This window comes from Chrysochloris asiatica, unplaced genomic scaffold (genome assembly GCF_000296735.1).
Source record: "Chrysochloris asiatica unplaced genomic scaffold, ChrAsi1.0 scaffold00018, whole genome shotgun sequence".
NCBI classification, from domain to species: domain Eukaryota; kingdom Metazoa; phylum Chordata; class Mammalia; order Afrosoricida; family Chrysochloridae; genus Chrysochloris; species Chrysochloris asiatica.
In genome coordinates, this window is record NW_006408536.1 from 21391881 (window position 1) to 21409929 (window position 18049).

Below are 18049 nucleotides of genomic sequence, written 5' to 3' on the forward strand. Positions count from 1 at the left end.
TAAGTAAAGGCTGCTCATAATCTGGGGATGCCTGAAAGTATCTTGCCCTTTGCTTTGATTCATTGTTGTTGTTAGATGCAGTCAAGTTGACTCTGACTTATAGCGCTCCTATGCACAACAGAACGAAACACTGTCTGGTCCTACCCCATCCTCATAATTGTTGTTATGTTTGAGCCCACTGTTGCTGCCATTATGACAAACCATGGAGGTCTTTCTCTCTTTCACTGACCCTCACTTTACCAAGCATGATGTCCTTCTCCAGAGACTGGTCCCTCCTGACATGTTGAAAGCACAAGAGATGAAGTCTGACTTCAAAGGCGCATTCTTTCTGGCTGTACTTCTTCCGCGACAGATTTATTTGTTCTTTTGGCAGTTCATGGTATTGTAAACATTTTGACAGCACAGTAATTCAAATGCATCGATTCTTCTATGGTCTTCCTTAATCATTGCCCAAGTTTCACATGAATATGGGGTGATTGAAAACACCCTGACTTGAGTCAGGTACATCTTAGGCCTCAAAGTGATATCTTTGCTCTTTAACCCTTTCAGAGGTCTTGTGCAGCATATTCGCCTAATACAATACATCATTTGATTTCTTGACTGCTGCTTCCGTGAGCATCCAAGGAAAATGAAGTCTTTGATACCTTTGATTGTTTCTCTGTTTATCGTGTTATTTATTGATCCAGTTGTGAGGATTTTTGCTTTCTTTACATTGAGGTACAATCGATAAGGCTGTCACCTTTGATCTTCATCATAAGTAGTTCAAGTCCTCTTTACTTACAGCAAGCAAAATTGTGTCATCTGCGTATCATAGATTGTTAATGAATCTTCCTCCAGTCCTGATGCCACATTCTTCTTCATATAATTCAGCTTCTCTGATTATTTGCTCAGCATACAGATTGAATAAATATGGTGAAAGAAAACAACCCTGATACACATCTTTCCTGATTTAGTATTCACTTGTTCTGATCAAATGACTGTCTCTTGATCTATGGACAGGTTCCTTTTGAGCACAATTAAGCATATTGGAATTCCCATTCTTCTCGATGTTATCCATAGGCTGTTACAATGCACAAAGGCTTTGCATAACCAATAAAGCACAAGTAAAAATTTTCTGGTATTCTCTGCTTTCAGCCCTCTGAAATCAGCAATTGTTGTTGTTGTTAGGTGCCATCAAGTAGGTACCAACTCATAGTGACCTTATGCACAACAGAATGAAACACTGCCCAGTCCTGGTCCAATCTCACAATTGTTGTTACACTTTGCCAATCCATCTTGTTAAGGGTCTTCCTCTTTTCCTCTGACCCTCCACCCTACCAAACATGATATCTTTCTCCAGTGACTGGTCCCTCCTGACAATATGTCTGAAGTATGAGAGATGAAGTCTGACCATCTTGGCCTCCAAGGAGCATTCTGGCTCTACTTCATCCAGCACAGATCTGTTGGGTCTTTTGGCAGTTCATGGCACTTTCAATATTCTCCTCCAACGCCACAACTCAAACGCATCAATTCTTCTACTGACTTCCTATTCACTGTCCAGCTTACACATGCATTATGAGGTTATTGAAAATACCATGGCACGAGTCAGACCTTGTAAACCTGGTCAGAAGTTCGAGGCCCACTGGGCCCGAGTGTTGCAGGCTGCAGGCTCTGAGGAACAGATTCTAGCTATCTGGCAGGCATAGCAAATTGTTTTTCATCTTAGTGTTCAGTTATATTTATTAATTGCATGCATGAAGCCCTTGATACCCACAGATAAATGTAATATTTTCCTAAAAGCCAAGACTGTAAAATTCCAAACAGGCAAAGTTTTTCCCTCAGAGAATTCATTCAAAGTAAATTGGGTGGCTCCCTGGTCTCTGTTCCAAGGACAATAGGAATGCCCTCTCTAAAGTGTTTCCAGGTGCAGCCCATTCACCCAGGCCCCTCTTTTCCTGAAGAACCTGGGCTGGGCAGCTGACACAATGGGAATCCTCCCAGTCCTCCTTTTCCTCCCCCCATTTGAGGCTAGGTGCTAAAAGGTATGTTAATTAAGCTTGAGAAACCAAGTTGGCTTGTGAGATTCAAACCTGCGAAGTACTATGTAAAGCTGCATGAATGTCTGGAAAAGTAAGATTGACAGCTGTACCTTGTCTTAGTCCCTCCTAGCTTTGTGTATAGTTCCTCCCTTAAATAAAAGGAAGGCACAGAACGAATCCAGGTGCATTACGACTGGCAAGGCGTGCTTTGCAGCATGCAGGGGGCTAAGTCTAGTATTGCAACCTTACTGCCTGCTTAGCCAAGATGTTTACTATGAAGGATATTACGGCCTTCGTGGCTGAGATGTTTGCAACGCAGGATCTGCCTGATGCCAGTCCAGTATTCACTCTGGTTTCGGGGTGCCTCTTTGTCTCCCTCTTTCTGTCTTTCTGTGTATTCTTTCTATATCTTTATCACCGCCAGGTATCTCCTCCTTGTGAACCAAACACCTATGTCGAGGCCAGTCCCCGGCAAGGTGCACCTTAGTCTTCAAATTGACATCTTTGCTCGCCAACATTGTAAAAAGGTTAGATTTGCCTAATGCAATACATTGTTTGATTTCTTTATTGCTACTTCCATGAATGTTGATAGTTGATCCAAGAAAAATGAAGTCTTTGACAACTTCAATCTTCTTGCCATTGATGAGAATTGATTTTCATCAGTAAGTATTTTAAGTCCTCTTCACTTTCAGCAAGAAATGTTGTATTGCCTGCACATAGTAGGTTGTTAATGAGTCTTCCTCCAATCCTGATGCAACGTTTTTCTTCATAGAACCCAGCTTCTCAGATTACTTGCTCAGCATACAGGTTGAATAAGTATGGTGAAAGAATACAACCTTGTCACACAGCTTTCTTAATTTTAAACCATTCAGTGTTCCCATGTTCTGTGCAAACAACTGTCTCTTGGTCCAGGTACATATTCCTCACGAGCACAATTAAGTCCCTCGGGATACTCCCACTTCACAATGTTGTCTATAGCATGTCATGATCCACACAATTGAAAGCCTTTGCATAGTCAATAAAATACAGGTAAACATCTTTCTGGTATTCTCTGCTTTCAGCCAAGATCTATCTGACATCAACAATGGTATCCCTCATTCCATGTCCTCTCCTGAATCTGGCTCGAACCTCTGGAAGTTCTTTGTTAATGTATGGTTGCAGCTGTTCCTGTATTACCTTTAACAAAACTTTACTCACATGGGATATCAATGATATTGTCCGATGATTTCCGCATCCCATTGGGCCACCTCTCTTTGGAAAGGGTACAAATACGGATCTCTTCCAATCAGTTGTCCATGTAGTTGTCTTCCAAATTTCCTGGCACAGGTGAGTGAGTGCCTCCAGTGCCATCTCACTTTGTTGAAAGTTGCAATGTTGCACTGTTAAAATCAGCAATGATATCCCTAATTCCAAGACCTCTCCTGAATCTGATTTGAATTTCTGGCAGTTCCTTGCCAAAGTAATACTGTAACAATTTATTAATGAGCTTCAGCTAAACTTTACTTGCGTGTGGTATTAATGGTAATGTTCAGTGATTTCTGCATTACACTGGTTTCCCTTTCTTTGGAACCGGCACAAATATGGTTCTCTTCCAATCTATTGGCCAGGCAGTTATATGTCTTCCAAATGTCTTGGCATAGACAAGTGAAAGCCTCCAGCATTGCACTGGTTTCTTGACACATTTCAATTTGTATTCTGTCAGTTCCTGGAGCCTTGTTTTGAATTTTCCTTTTGTTTTAGGAAAGTTGGCCACTGGATGTAAATCTGTCCTAACTTGATTGGGTAAGTGTTGAAAGCTTATGCTGGTGAGAAGTGCTAACTCATGCTCCATAAGGAAAAGTTGCCAAAGTTTCAATTCTGCATAATGCTGTTTCTTGTAAATAGCTTTCTGATAAATTTTCGTTCAGCTCTTAGCCCAGGGTGTCTGAGGAGCAACTGGTGAGCTTGAACTGCTGACCTTGCAGTTCAAATGGCTTTGCAGTCTGGCATATTAACCCACACGGCCACACCAGGACTCCATTTGTTGTTGCTGTTGTTGTTGTTAAGTAGCGTGGAGTTGGTTCCGACTCATAGTGACCGTACACAGGGTTTCCAAAGCTGTAAATCTTTACAGGAGCAGAAAGCCTCATCTTTCTCCCATGGAACTCCAGTGTCGAACTGCCGACCTTGAGGTTAGCAGCCCTATTCATAACCACTACAGATTCAAATCAAAACAACAATGAGATATCATCTCACACCAGCATTAATAGCAAAGTTAACAAAAACCAGAAAACAACAAATGCTGGCGAGGGTGTCGAGAGACCGGGACACTCTTGCATTGCTAGTGGGACTGTAAAATGGTTCAACCACTCTAGAAAATGTATAACACTTCCTCAGAAAGTTGGAAATAGAGGTACCATATGACCCAGCAATCCCTTTAATTGGTATATATGCACAAGAAATAAGATCCAGGACATACGTAGATATGTGCACACCGAATTTCATCACAGCACTATTCACAATAGCAAAAATGTGGAGACAGCCTAAATGCCCCTCAATGGAAGAATGGATCAAGAAACTTTGGTACAAACCCACAATGGACTACTATGCAACACTGAAGAATAATGATGAATCTGCAAAATGCTTCATGACATGGATGAACATGGAGGACATTATGCAGAGTGAAATTAATCAATCACAAAAGGACAAATAGTGTATGAGACCACTATTGTAAAAACTCAAGAAAAGGTTTTCAAACTAAAAAAAACAGTCTTTGATGGTTACCAGGGTGAGAAGGGAAGGGAGAGAAATTCACTGGCTAGAGAGTAGACACATATTAACTTGGGTGACAGGGAAGACAATATAAACAAGAGGCAGGTTCACAGAAGAATGATGAAAATAGGTGCAGACACAAGGAAGTATGCAAGGGCTAAAGAGGATAAAGATAAATCATGATATCTACACAACCTTGTGTGGTGCTGTAGGAGAAGCATTGGTCCACAAGGTTAGTTTGATCCCTAAGGTCAGTGGTTCAAATTCACCAGGCTCTCCTCAGAAACCCTATACAGGGTTGCTATGAGTCAGAACCGACTCGACGGCACTTCACAATAACAACAGCACAACCTTGGAACACCAGTGCTCTGTGTGTAGATACATGGACAGAGACATAGGCTGAACGGGTATGGGAGGAAGACTGGGATCTACATACATATATCTCACAAATATGTAACCGAAACCACAGGGAGGAAGCGGGACAACTGAGGTTGCATGGAGGGGATTGCAATCGTTGAGATGAAACAAAGTGTATGATTTGTTGAATGTAAAACTGATGCTCTTCTCTGTAACCCTTCACTCAATTCACAATAAAAAGTTTAAAAACAAACACCAAAGTGATGTGATCAGGACTTAATCAATAACTGCTAGCTTCCCTAATTTCGGCAGCCCCTCACCCTGTTTCCAAGTCAGGACCTAGCAGAGGAAGCTGCGTGTACCCTCCACACCAGCCCTGCCTTCTAGTTTGACTGCTTCCAGTGTCTCCAGCCAACAACCTCCACTCAGGGAGGAACTGAAGCCTCCCCCTTCCTCCCCCCACTTATATCCCCCTACCTGTCTTTGTGTGGCACTACAGGATACATACTGGGCTGCTAACCACAAGATCGGTGGTTGAAACCCACCAGCAACTATCAGAAATACTATCATGTAGAGTTGGAACTGAATCAATGGCACAATCAATCAATGTTATCAACAACCTTCCTTTGAGGAGTCCCAGTATAGTGATGTAGGATAAGCACTGGACTGCTAACCACGAGGTTAATGGTTCAAATCCACTAGTCACTCCTCAGAAACCCCATATAGGCTCAGAACCCACTAGACAGCACTTAACAAAAACCTGCCTTTGAGGCAGTGTTGGTGGCACAGTGAGTTGAGTAATGGGCTGCAGTTTGAACCCACCCATGGATTCTCAGGAGAAACAAGGAGGCTGACTGCTCCAGTAAATATTACAGCTTTTGAAACCCTGGGGAATAGGTCTTCTCTGTCCTATCGGGTCACTGTGAGTCAGAATTGACCAATGGCAGTGGGTCTGGGCTTGTGTACCTGCCTTTGAGGAATTTCCTGAGTGGCACAAACAGTTAAACACTCCACTACAAACCCAAAGGTTGGTGGTTCAAACCCACTCGGAGATGACCTAAAAAAAAGGACTGGCAAACTGCTTCAGAAAGATACCAGCCTTGAAAGCTGTATGGGATGGTTCTCCTCTGTACACAGGAGGCCGCCATGTGTCAGATCAATTTGACTATGATCAACAGTTGGTCTGCCTTTAAGTCTTTGCCGAAAGTGATGGTGACTGACACCCTTGCACAGTGACCTCTGAGTATATAGCCCCTGCTTGTTCTCATCTGTGTGGATTCTGTTTATTTCCATTAAAGGTAAAGCCAAGTGTTACACCACTTGTGAACCAGAAAACTCAAGGGCTTTGAAAAGGCTCTCTGAGATGTCTGAAACCCCTAACAGAAATGTCAGAAAGCCAGACTAGTAAAACAACAGCCCTTTCAGGCTGAGAACTAATTCATTCCAAAGAGGTAATGGAAGCTATTCTGCCAGCTGACTCCAAAGACAGTGACATCTTCAGGGTTGCCCTCTCGGGTCACTTGGAGATTTGGTTAAGGAGAAGCACTTAAAGCTTTTGTGAAAGAGTCTGGTTTGGGCCAGCCCTCAATGTTCCCATTTAGATGGTGCTCCACTGCTTTTCAGAAAGGCAGGGGCCACTTAGCTGCTCCTCCGGATACAGAAGGTGGTAGTCAGACGGTACATTTCACTGTATTTCTTAAGAAAAGGTCTTAATAGGTACATTTCACTGTATTTCTTAAGAAAAGGTCTTAATAGGAGTCAAGGGACAGTTTCTTCTGTCCACTGATCTTTTCTCCTCTGCCTAACTACTCCTATAGAGATGGCTTCTGTCAACTTCAAGTCCTAGAACGGAGTTGGCATGGCACAATGGGAACCCGAGAATTGTCCACCCACAGATGGGCCACTTACTTAGTCTTGTAATTTTAGACAAGTTATTGAACCTTTCTGAAGATACTGCTTTTTTTGTAAAAAGGAGATGACAGCAATTACTTTACAATGTCATTGTGAAGTTTAAATAGGATAATATACTTTAAATGCCTGGTACTTAGTTGGAGCTAAAGAAATACTCATTCCTTTGTTGTTTCTCTTTATGTGGAAGGCCAGAATAATGAAATTCTATCCTGGTGCTGCACTGTAGAATAAGCACTGACCTCAAGGTCAGTTTGAGCCACAAGGTCGGCAGTTCAAACTCACCAGCCGCTCCTTGGAGACCCTATACAGACAGGGTTTCTATGAGTCAGAACTGACTCAATGTCACTTAACAACAACAACGTTTGAGAAGGGAGGTGGCTGCTCCCCCACTCTCCCCTTCTTAGAGTATTTCGTGGAAACATAATAGATCCATTAAGGATCTTTTGATTTTTTCAACGCAAGGCCAAAGACCTTCTCTTCTGTGTTTTTATTAGGTGAATCCATTTATTTGCTCAAGGAGAGATGAGAAGATTTCAGTGTTCTTTTTACTACTCACTATAGAAACTGATCAGACTTGTAGACAATTTTGTGCTACCTTGTTGGTAGTTGCTGTTGAGTCCTTTCTGACTTGTGGTGACTCCACTGGTGCAGAGCAGAACTGCTCCACAGGGTTTTCACGAAATGGTTTTTCGGAAGCAGATTGCCAGACCTCTGGGTGGGTTCAAACAATCAACCTTTTGGCTAGTAATTGTACCACTAGGGGACCTTCTGGGGTGCCTTATATGCATGTAAATCTGGTAGTGCACACTCTTCAATAAATTATGTGCTCTCTTCTGTATTGGTACAGAGGGGTCTTTTGTTGGCAGAATTGTTTTACTTCCCCTATGTATGTTTGAGTTTTATTCGGGAGAGGTTGTTCCTTTTCCATTTCTTGGGTTTGTTTGTATCTGTCAATGACTGAATAGCTTTCTGAATTTGCTATTGTGCGGTTCAAATTATAATAATGCACCTGTTAAGTTAAAGTGCTTATGCTCAGGGTTGCTGAATAATGAAGTACCTCAGGTTTTCCATATTTCTGTGTCTATTTAGAAGTCAAAAAAATGGATGTGTGCACATTTTGCAACTGTCCCTGATAAGTTTTATTGTTGATTGTGGGTGCTGCAGGTGTGCGAAGAAAGGGGATTTCGATGCTACATTTCATGTTATGATTCTCCGTTATTGGCTTCAGCTCTGAGCCAGATCCCTCATTTTTCTAGGAGATGCTTAACTCCAATAATTTAAAACAGAAACCAATTCAGGGCTCCATTGATCTTGTTGACTGTTTTGAGGAAGCCACTTCATCAAAGGATGATGCAGATAATGCTTGTGTTGATACCCATCAATCTGTCCCCTCCCTACCCCATCTCCCCGACTCTTCTTTCCCTGTGGGTGTTCAGAGTGGTGTCCTTCTTCTAGGACACAGCCTCCCATTCTTTGTGGTGAGAGCTGTCCTGTGCACTGTAGGATGTTAGCAGCATACATGACCCACTAGGTGCCTCCAGCATCCCTATCCCAGTTGTGACAACCCCAAATTGCCCCTTTGGGAAGCAAAGCTTTAGGGTAAGAAGGTATACTTTATGCCAAGTGGAGATGTCCATATTTCCTGCCTCTGCGATTTGAAACACAGGAGTCACCAGACTCGCCAACAGAAGCTGCCATACGACAAGTGTAGCTGCCTGCCTTACAGGAACAGGCCATGCTTTGTGCCTTGTTGCTCTTCTCTCCTCACAGAAACGTCATGGTTTTGTTTGCTTTTACTTCCGTTTCTCTTTCATAGATGATAACAATGTAGTTTGGAGTCCCAGTGTGGCTCTGTGAGCTAATGTGCCGGACTGCAAAGTCAGTTTGAACTGCAAGGTCGGTGGTTCAAGCTCACCAGCCGATCCTTGGAAGCCCTATACAGGGTCTCTATGGGTCAAAACTGACTTGACGGCACTTAATAACAACAACAACAATGTAGTAGCTTCTTGAAGATAAACAACAGCCTGTTCATCCAAATGACTTCCATTCTCAATTCTCTGGAGCACGTGGTATGGCGCTGTAGGATAAGCACTGGACTGCTAGCTGCAAGGTCGGCAGTTCAAGCCCTATACAGGGTCACTATGAGTCAGAACTGACATGATGGCACTAACAACAACCACCACCTGATCTTAAATGTCCTCAATGTCCTTTTTTGCAGTTTCTTCCTCAGTACCTTTGTCTTCCTAAGCGAACTGGCTTAGCGTAGAGAAGCAGAAGAGAGTGTTGGCTAAACTTGGAGAGCCATTGTAAAGCTCTGCCCCTCATTTTGTGTGACTGTGAATGGCTCCGTTTAACCTTTAACTGCCTTAGAATCCTTCACCCTAACATCATAAAGGACTTCTGGTGTGGTGCTGTAGGATCAGCACTGTGCTGTGAACACAAGGTCTCCAGTTCAAACCCACCAGCTGCGCCTTGGAAACCCTATACAGAGCACTATGAGTTGGAACCTACTCAACGGCACTTAACAACGAAAACAACATTATAGGAGTCCCTTGGTAGTATGGATAGTTAACATGCTCAGCTGCTAAACAAAAGATTGGAAGTTTGAGTCTACCCAGTCGGTGGCTCAGAAGATGGACTGGCAATCTAGTTCCAAAATATCAGCCGCTGAAAATCCTATGGAGCACAGTTTTACTAACACATGGCGTTGCCACAAGTTGGAATCGGCTTTACAGAACTGGTTATATGTATTTAATTTTGTTGGTGGGATGAGAAAGGGACGTCATCAAGCAATATGCATATGTATAGTTAATCAACTCAATGGCAAGTGGCTAAGGTGATTGTGAGGATGAGTTAGTAATAATCTCACAGTGAGTGCTTCAATAGTGTGCTAGGCCATGAGCAGTCACCTAAGGTCAAATTATTGGTTGGTACCTGCAGATGTGGAAGACACAAGCATTAGGAACATTGAAGATGCTTGGAATGAACCAATCCAATGGACTAATGGAGACATCAGTCTCCATGCCTCTGATTCCAGAAGAACTAGATGGTGACCAGCTATCACTGTCAACTGCTCTGAAAGGGATCACAATCACATTAGAAGGTCCTGCAGAGAGTAGAAGACAATGTGGAACAAAACACAGGATTATATAAGAGACTGGGCTCACTGGTCAGAAAGAGACAGGGAACCTGAGACTATGAGCAAAAGTTAACCTTTCAGTCTGGAAAGGAACTCACCCTCATGACTCAATTCTCAGTCAAGTGGTAGATAGGTTTAAGGCATGCTCACCATGGAAATGGTCAATCATTCAAGAACAAAAGGGCAACGTCTACCTAAGGACAAAGTTCAGAAGGGTTGGGAAGAAGGGTGGAATGCAAATAAGAACTACAGGGAGGAAGTGGAATGATTATTCTACATGGAGGGGTTTGCAGTCATTGAAATGAAACAAAGTCTATAATTTGTTGAATGTAAAACTGATGTTCTGCTCTAAAATAATAATAATAATAATAATAATAATAATAATGTACTAGGAAAAAAAACCCTCAGATCCAAAAAATGTTCTATAGAGACCCTCTTAGGAGATAAAACAAAGACAATCATGTGGATGAGGGAACGGCCCATGTTCCCAGTAGAGAGACTGATGGAATCCACTGATCCTTATATATGATAAGGGACAAAAGAAATCATCACAAGATTATAATTTGTTCTGACTAATAGTAACCCTATATAGGGTATCCAAGGAACAGCTGGTGGCTTTGAACTGCCAACCTTGTGCCTTCAGTCCAGTGCTGATCCTAGTGTGCCACACCAGGAGTCCAAGATGATAATCGGTGGCAGGCCAATCCATTACTGTGGCAGATGGGACTCCAGAAGTTGTGAAGATCAAAATGGTTGTAGGCTTGGTTCTGGGGTTTTAATTATCTGGCTGTGTGGTTGTTGAAGAATGACTCGGAGCCACTCCGATCTTTCATTTAAATTACATAATTTATTTTCAGTAAATCATTGAGGATATGCCTAGATGAGTTCACTAGTTGTTTGTGTAAGCACTTTTTTTGCCTAAAAGTTAATCTACTTTCAACTAAATTCTTCATGAGGGCAAACTGCCCCTTCCTGGGCTTGCTCAGATATGTCTAAGTACAGCCGCATTGATGAAGTAACATAAAGAACTCAAATGGATCCGGATTTATGTTAAGACTCACAATGGAGTTAGGGCTCCCACGGTGGACTGCAGCCTTCCACAAACCAAGTTCTTTAGACTTTCAGCTCTCAAACATTGTTGTTGTTGTGTGCAACCCTGTATAGAATTTCCAAGTGTGGCTGGTGGGTTTGACGTTTGAACTGCCCACCTTGTGGTTAGCAGTCCTTATCCTACAGCACCACACTAGGGCTCATACATACATTAGGAAATTGTCCTTATTGGCTTTATCTTTATCTGCTTCTGATTTTATGGGAGCTTATTTTACAATTCTAACTTCATATGATAAGCACTGGATCATGAACCACAAAGTCCGCGGTTGGAGCCTGCCAGCCGCTCTGAGGGAGAAATACGAGGCTTTCTGCTCCCACGGATAGTTAAAAGCCCCAGAAGCCCTCTACAGGGTCTCTATGAGTTGGAATCAACTCGCTGGCATTTAACAACAACACAACTTGTAGATAACTGATATCAATGTAAAATAAACATGCAACTGTATTATGTCTGGGAGGCAAACAAACATTGTCCCCATGGAAAACAACAGTTTTAACCACGCGCCTGGTCTTTCACTTCAATATATGTATTTGATAAGCATGTCTGTTTTTTGGCTTCTCCTTTGAACAAGTTGTAACTTCTCAACAGTTTCCTCATTAATAAGTTGAATAAAATCTTTAACATACATTCATTTTTTTTATCTGTGTGATAACGTAATTTTAAAAACATTATCTCTTAGCATTGACAACAAGTAGTGATTAATGAACATTGTTATTACTGTCCCACCTTTCCATCTATATTTTAAATTCATCAGTGGGCTTTGGTAGAGGTCACTCATTCCTTCTGCCCATCATTGAATGGCAGGGATCTTGGAAATAATTTCATCTATCGCCACATTATATTGATTTATTCCATACCAAATTCTATGCACCAAATCCAGTGTTAGGCACAGGAGGGTCAAAACAATTTGCACTTTGCATAGTACACAATCTAGGATACCCTATCTTGAGTGCCTGGTTTAAAATAAGTCAGCATTTAAGACACAACTGAAATGTCACCTTCTCTGGAATGCCTTTTTCTCTTTCCCCAGTCAAGTTGGTTAAATTTGCCTTCTTCTGTGCTCCTTGGCACCTTGCTCCTACCACTATTTTATCATAATCCAAAATCTAGTATGTTTTTGCTAAGTGCTATGAAGTCAGTTCTGACCCTGGTGGGTTTGAACTGTCGACCTCCTGTCCAATGCTTATCCTACAGTGCCATGTCAAGACTCCCATTCCAATGTAGTTACTGGTTTAATTGCCTACCTCTGCTTTCAGTGGATTCTGAAATCTTTGATGTTTGGTTTTTTTTAATCATCACATTTGTTTAATACATTGTTAGTATTAAACAAATGTTTGTTGAACAAATAACTAAACTCTTGTATGCAAAAAATGTGAATGATCAGTTTTTCACTTGCAAATATATTTGAGAATCTTCCCTCTTTATTCCACCTCAACTGTTTATTTGTAACTTCGTTCTTAAATTTGAAGACACTTACCTAAATATGTGATTGTTTTTATCTTTGCTGCCCTGTCTGATTTGATAAATTTTAATGATTAAATTTTGAATAATTGGAGGGACTCCTTGAAATGTACGGGATAAGTCCACTAATAGTGATATCTAATTAAAGCACATATTTAAAATGAGCAAAGTAATCAAATAAATCCATTAAGTTCCTATTAAATCCCTCCTTGAAAGTGAACACTGTGCATTTAAGGGGGTCTTAATGCAATGTTATTAACCCCAATACTTCAGAAATAACTACAAAGTCAGCCACAAAGAATAATGTCTTCTGGAGGCATCTGCCTTGTTACATGGTCCCCACCGTCAGAGCTCATCAACTCCCCAAGTTTATCAGTATAAAGAGATTAAATTTTATGCTTGGCTTAAGATGAATAGAAAACTATCGTTAAAGTAGTGCACATTATTTATTAATCCTAAACAGATAACTGTGTCTTCCCAACAAAAGAACTTCAGAAACGAATGCATTATAGAGGATTTAAAACTTTCTACAAAGGAGAAAATCAAAAGGATAAGAAAGGAAATGAAAAGGAGGAGATCCTAAATATTTAAATGTATATGTAAGTTTCTGAGGAGTAGAAATGCATCATTTCTCTAGTCTATGAAAAGAGGTGATAAGCCCTTAAGCCAGATGTCTTAGTTTCTTTGTGCTGCTATAACAGAAATCCCACAGGTGAGGGGCTTTAATGAACAGAAATATATTTTCTCACAGTTCTTGAAGCTGTGTGACCAAATTCAGGGCGCCAGCTCTAGGGGACGGCTCTGTCTGTCTGCTCTGGGGGGAAACCCTTGTCACCTTTGTCAGCATTCTTCTCTGCATTCCTTGGAGATCTCCATGTGGCATCTATCTTTCCTTCATTGGTACTTGCTTATTTCTGTGCCTAATCTGCTCATTTTATATCTCAAAAGTGGTTAGGGTGAAGACACACCATCCACTGATAGGCCCTCTAATGACATAACCAATAAAACCCTGTTTCCAAATAGGATTATGGCCACAGGTTTATAAGGATTAGGATTTTCAACACATATTTATGGGGGACACAAGTCAATCCATATCAGCAAGCCGGACAGATGAGGAGATGGCAGGAAGTTCAGAGCTGCAGAGGGACTGGGGAGTAAGAGTAGATGCCTGGGTGGCTGGTGGAGTACCTGAGGGTTACAGAGGGGTGCCGCTGTGGGGAAGAGCTCTCTTTCTAAATTGGGAAACCTGTTGATAGTCCTTAGTATAGACCCTAGGGGTGAAGAGAAAAAAGGGCTCTAGGGAAGTCCTTGTGGCCACACTGAACATGGAGAAGAAAACAGAGGTGCTCTGGGATGGGGAAAATCCCTTAAGAACTACACTGCAGGAAAGCTGACTTTCTACTTCCTTAGTTGAGGGCATCTTCGGTCTCTGCTCTGCCCTCCAGCTGCAGACTCCGGTGTGAGGGGAGGGGGAAGACCACTTTGCCATGTCCACTCAGATAGCACAGCTAGGGAGGAGTGGAGGCACCAATCAAAGAACTCACCCCCTCACTCACAGCATGAGGTGTGAGAGGGGGTGGGGGAAGCAACGCCGGCAAGCATTGATTCTCCATTTACTGAGGAAATCTTCACTCGATACCAGTATTGATTCATCTATTCCGCGGGAGAAAGACGAGGCTTTCTGCTCCTATAAAGATTTACAGCCTCAGAAACCCTGTACAGGGTCGCTAGGAGTCAGAACCGACTCCACGGCACAGAACCACCACCACCATCCCATCATTTAGAGATAGACACGGACAGCCAGGAGTAACCAATAGCATGAAACAAGGGCTCCATGATAAAGCAGAATAGCAATGAGCCCACAGGGAGCAAAGAGGAAGTAGAAAAGAGGAGGAAAAAAAGTCTAATGAGTAATCTCAGGAAGTTTTGAAAATATTATACTGAAACAAAAACCAAAACAGCATACAACTTAACTGAAGATTTCACCAGAAAACAAGATCTTGGCAAATTAAAAATAACTGACCATTTAAAATACTCATTAGAATTGCTGGTGACATTGATTGTTGGGGTGTCGTTAAATGCTATTGAGATGGTTCCAACTCATAGTGACCCTCTGCACAACAAAATGAAACACTGCCTGGTCCTGCCCATGCTCACAATTGTTATGTTTCAGCCCGTTGTTGATGACCCTGTGTCAATCCATTTCACTGGGGATCTTCATCTTTTTCGCTGACCCTCCACTTTACCAACCATGATGCCCTTCTCCAGGAATGGATAGCTCCTGACAGCATGTCCAAAGAACAAGATGCCATCCTGACTTCTAAGGAACATTCTGGCTGTACTTCTTCTAACACAGATGTGTTTGTTCTTGTGGCAGTCCATGGTACTTTCAGTACTCTTCCCCAACACCAGAGCTCAAATGCATCAATTCTTCTCCACTCTTCCTTATTCACTGTCCAACTTTCACATGCATATGAGGTGATTGCAAATACCATGGCTTGGGTCAGGAGAACCTTAGTCCTCAAAGTGATATCTTTGTTCTTTAACACTTTAAAGAGATCTTTTACAGCAGATTTGCCTAAGGCAATACATCATTTAATTTCTTCATTGCTGCTACCATGAGCATTAACTGTGGATTCAAACAAAATGAAGTCTTTGGCAATTTCAATCTTTTCTCCATTTATCATGATGTTATTTATTCATCCAGTGGTGAGGCTTTTTGTTTTATTTTCATTGTCATTGAGGTACAATCCATACTGAAGGCCTTTGACCTTCATCAATATTTCAAGTCCTCGTCACTTCCAGCAGGGTTAGGGTTAGGGTTAGGTCAAAGGCCTTCATCTGCATACCACAGGCTGTTAATGAGTCTTCCTCCAATCCTGATGCCATGCTCTTATTCATATAATCCAGTTTCTAAGATTATTTGTTCAGCATACAGATTGAATAAGCAAAGTGAAAGGATACAACCCTGGCCCACACCTTTTCTGATTTTAAAACATTCAGTATCCCCTTGTTCTGTTCAAACAATTGCCTCTTGGTCTACGTACTGGTTCCTCAGAGCACAATTCTTTGTTATCCACACAGTTGAATGCCTTTGCATTGTCAATAAAACACAAGTAAACATTGGAAGCCCTGTACAGGGTGGCTATGGGTCAGAACTGACTCAATGGCACTTAACAACAACAAACATCTTTTAGGTATTCACTGTTTTCAACCAAGATCCATCTGATGTCAGCAATGATATTCTTAGTTTCACAGCCTCTTCTGAATTTGGCTTGAATTTCTGGCAGCTCTTGTTGGTGTAATGCTGAAGCCATTTTAAAAAATTATCTTCAGCAAAATTGTGCTTACACATGATATTATTACTATTGTTGGATTGTCTCCTTATTCTGTTGGGTCACCCTTCTTTGGAATGGGCACAAATATGGATATCTTCAAATTGCTTGGTCTGGTAACTGACTTGTAAATTTCTTGGCATAGATGAGTAAGCACCTCCACGGCTCAGTTTGCTAAAACATTTCAACTTGTATTATGTCAATTCATGAAGATTTGCTTTTTGCCAGTATCTTCAGTGCAGCTTGGTCTCCTTCATTCAGTACCATTAGTTCTTGACCATTAGTTCTTGGCCTCTTGAAATGGTTCTATCAGTTCTTTTTGGTACAGTGACTCTGCATTTCTTCCATCTTCTTTTGATGCTCACTACATCATTCAATATTTTGCCGATAGAATCCCTCAATATTACAACCTGAGGCTTGAATTTTTTCTTCAGTTCTTTCAACTTAAGAAATGTTGAGCATGTTCTTTCGTTTGGCTTTCTGACACCAGGTCTTTGCACATTTCATTATAGTACTTTATGTAGTACTTATTGTGGTCAGCTTTTTGAGTTCCTCATTTCTTCCAGTTGCTGTAGCTTCTTTACACTAGAAAGCAAGTTTCAGAAAAGACCAAAATGTATACAAGAGACTCTGTATGCTTTCTTCATGTATGATGTTATTGGTGTCATCCCAAAACTCTCCCGGTCTTCAGCCATTGGTGTCTAATACATCAAATCTGTTCTTAAGATGGTCTCTAAATTCAGGTGGGATATTCTCAGGGTCATATTTTGGTTTTCCTGGGCTTTTAAATTTTTTCTTCAGTTTCAACCTGAACTTGCATATGAGTAATTGATGTTCTGTTCTACAGTCTGCCCCAAACCTTGTTTTGACTGATGATATGGTGCTTCTACATAATTTCTGGTGACATTGGACATGACTAAAAATGAATGCGTGATTTAGAAGAAAAAAAATGTGAAATTCCCCAGGAAAAGAAAATTAAAAAGACAACCAGAGGGAAATTTTGAGAAGAAAGATAAAAGAAATGGAAGAAAGAACAGGCTATGTAGCAATATCCATTTACTAGGAGCTTAGATCATAAAAAATAGTGGAGAAAAAGAAGAATTTTAAAAAGTAATAGAAGATAATTCTCCTGAAATGAAAATATAAATCTATAATTCACTGAGCTCACAGATCACCATCCATAAATACTGAAGAATGGGAGGAAACTGACAGAATTACCTCCCACCTTTGATGTCTCAGAAGTATTTGTCATTGGTTGAACACAGGAGAAACCACCTCACAAAGGAGCACAGGAGATTCCTTTCAGGTCACAGAGCAAGGCAGAAAATGAGAGAGACCCGTCGAAACTCACCAGTCTGTTATCATTAACTGGTGGGTTAATGTCTTCAACAGTAGCTGGCACTATTCAAAACACTGGGGATATGACAGTGACTATGGCATAGATCTGTTTTGGAAGAAGTGCAGCCAGAGTGTTCCTTGGAGGCCAGGATGGATAAGCTTCGTCTCTCATACTTTGGACATACTGTCAGGAGAGAACAGTCGTTGGAGAAATGTCATGCTGGGTAAGATGGAGGGTCAGAGAAAAAGAGGAAGACCCCTAACGAGATGGATAGGCCAGGTGGCAACATTGATGGCATCAGTGTGGCAGCGGTGGTGGGGTTGGCCCAGGATCAGACATTATTTGTTCTGCTGTGTATGGGGTCACTATGAGTCGGTTCTGACTCGATGGCACCTGACAACAACAACAACAACATGGCATTCTTATCAATGGAGAAAAGATTGAAGTTGTCAAGGACTTCATTCTTCTTGAATCAACTATCAACACTCAGGAAAGCAGCAGTTAAGAGATCAGAAGACGTATTGCATTAGGCAAACCTGCTGCACAGGAACTTTTTAAAGTGTTGAAGAGCAGAGATGTCAGCTTGAGGACTAAGGTGTGCCTGACCCAAGCCATGGTATTTTCAATAAC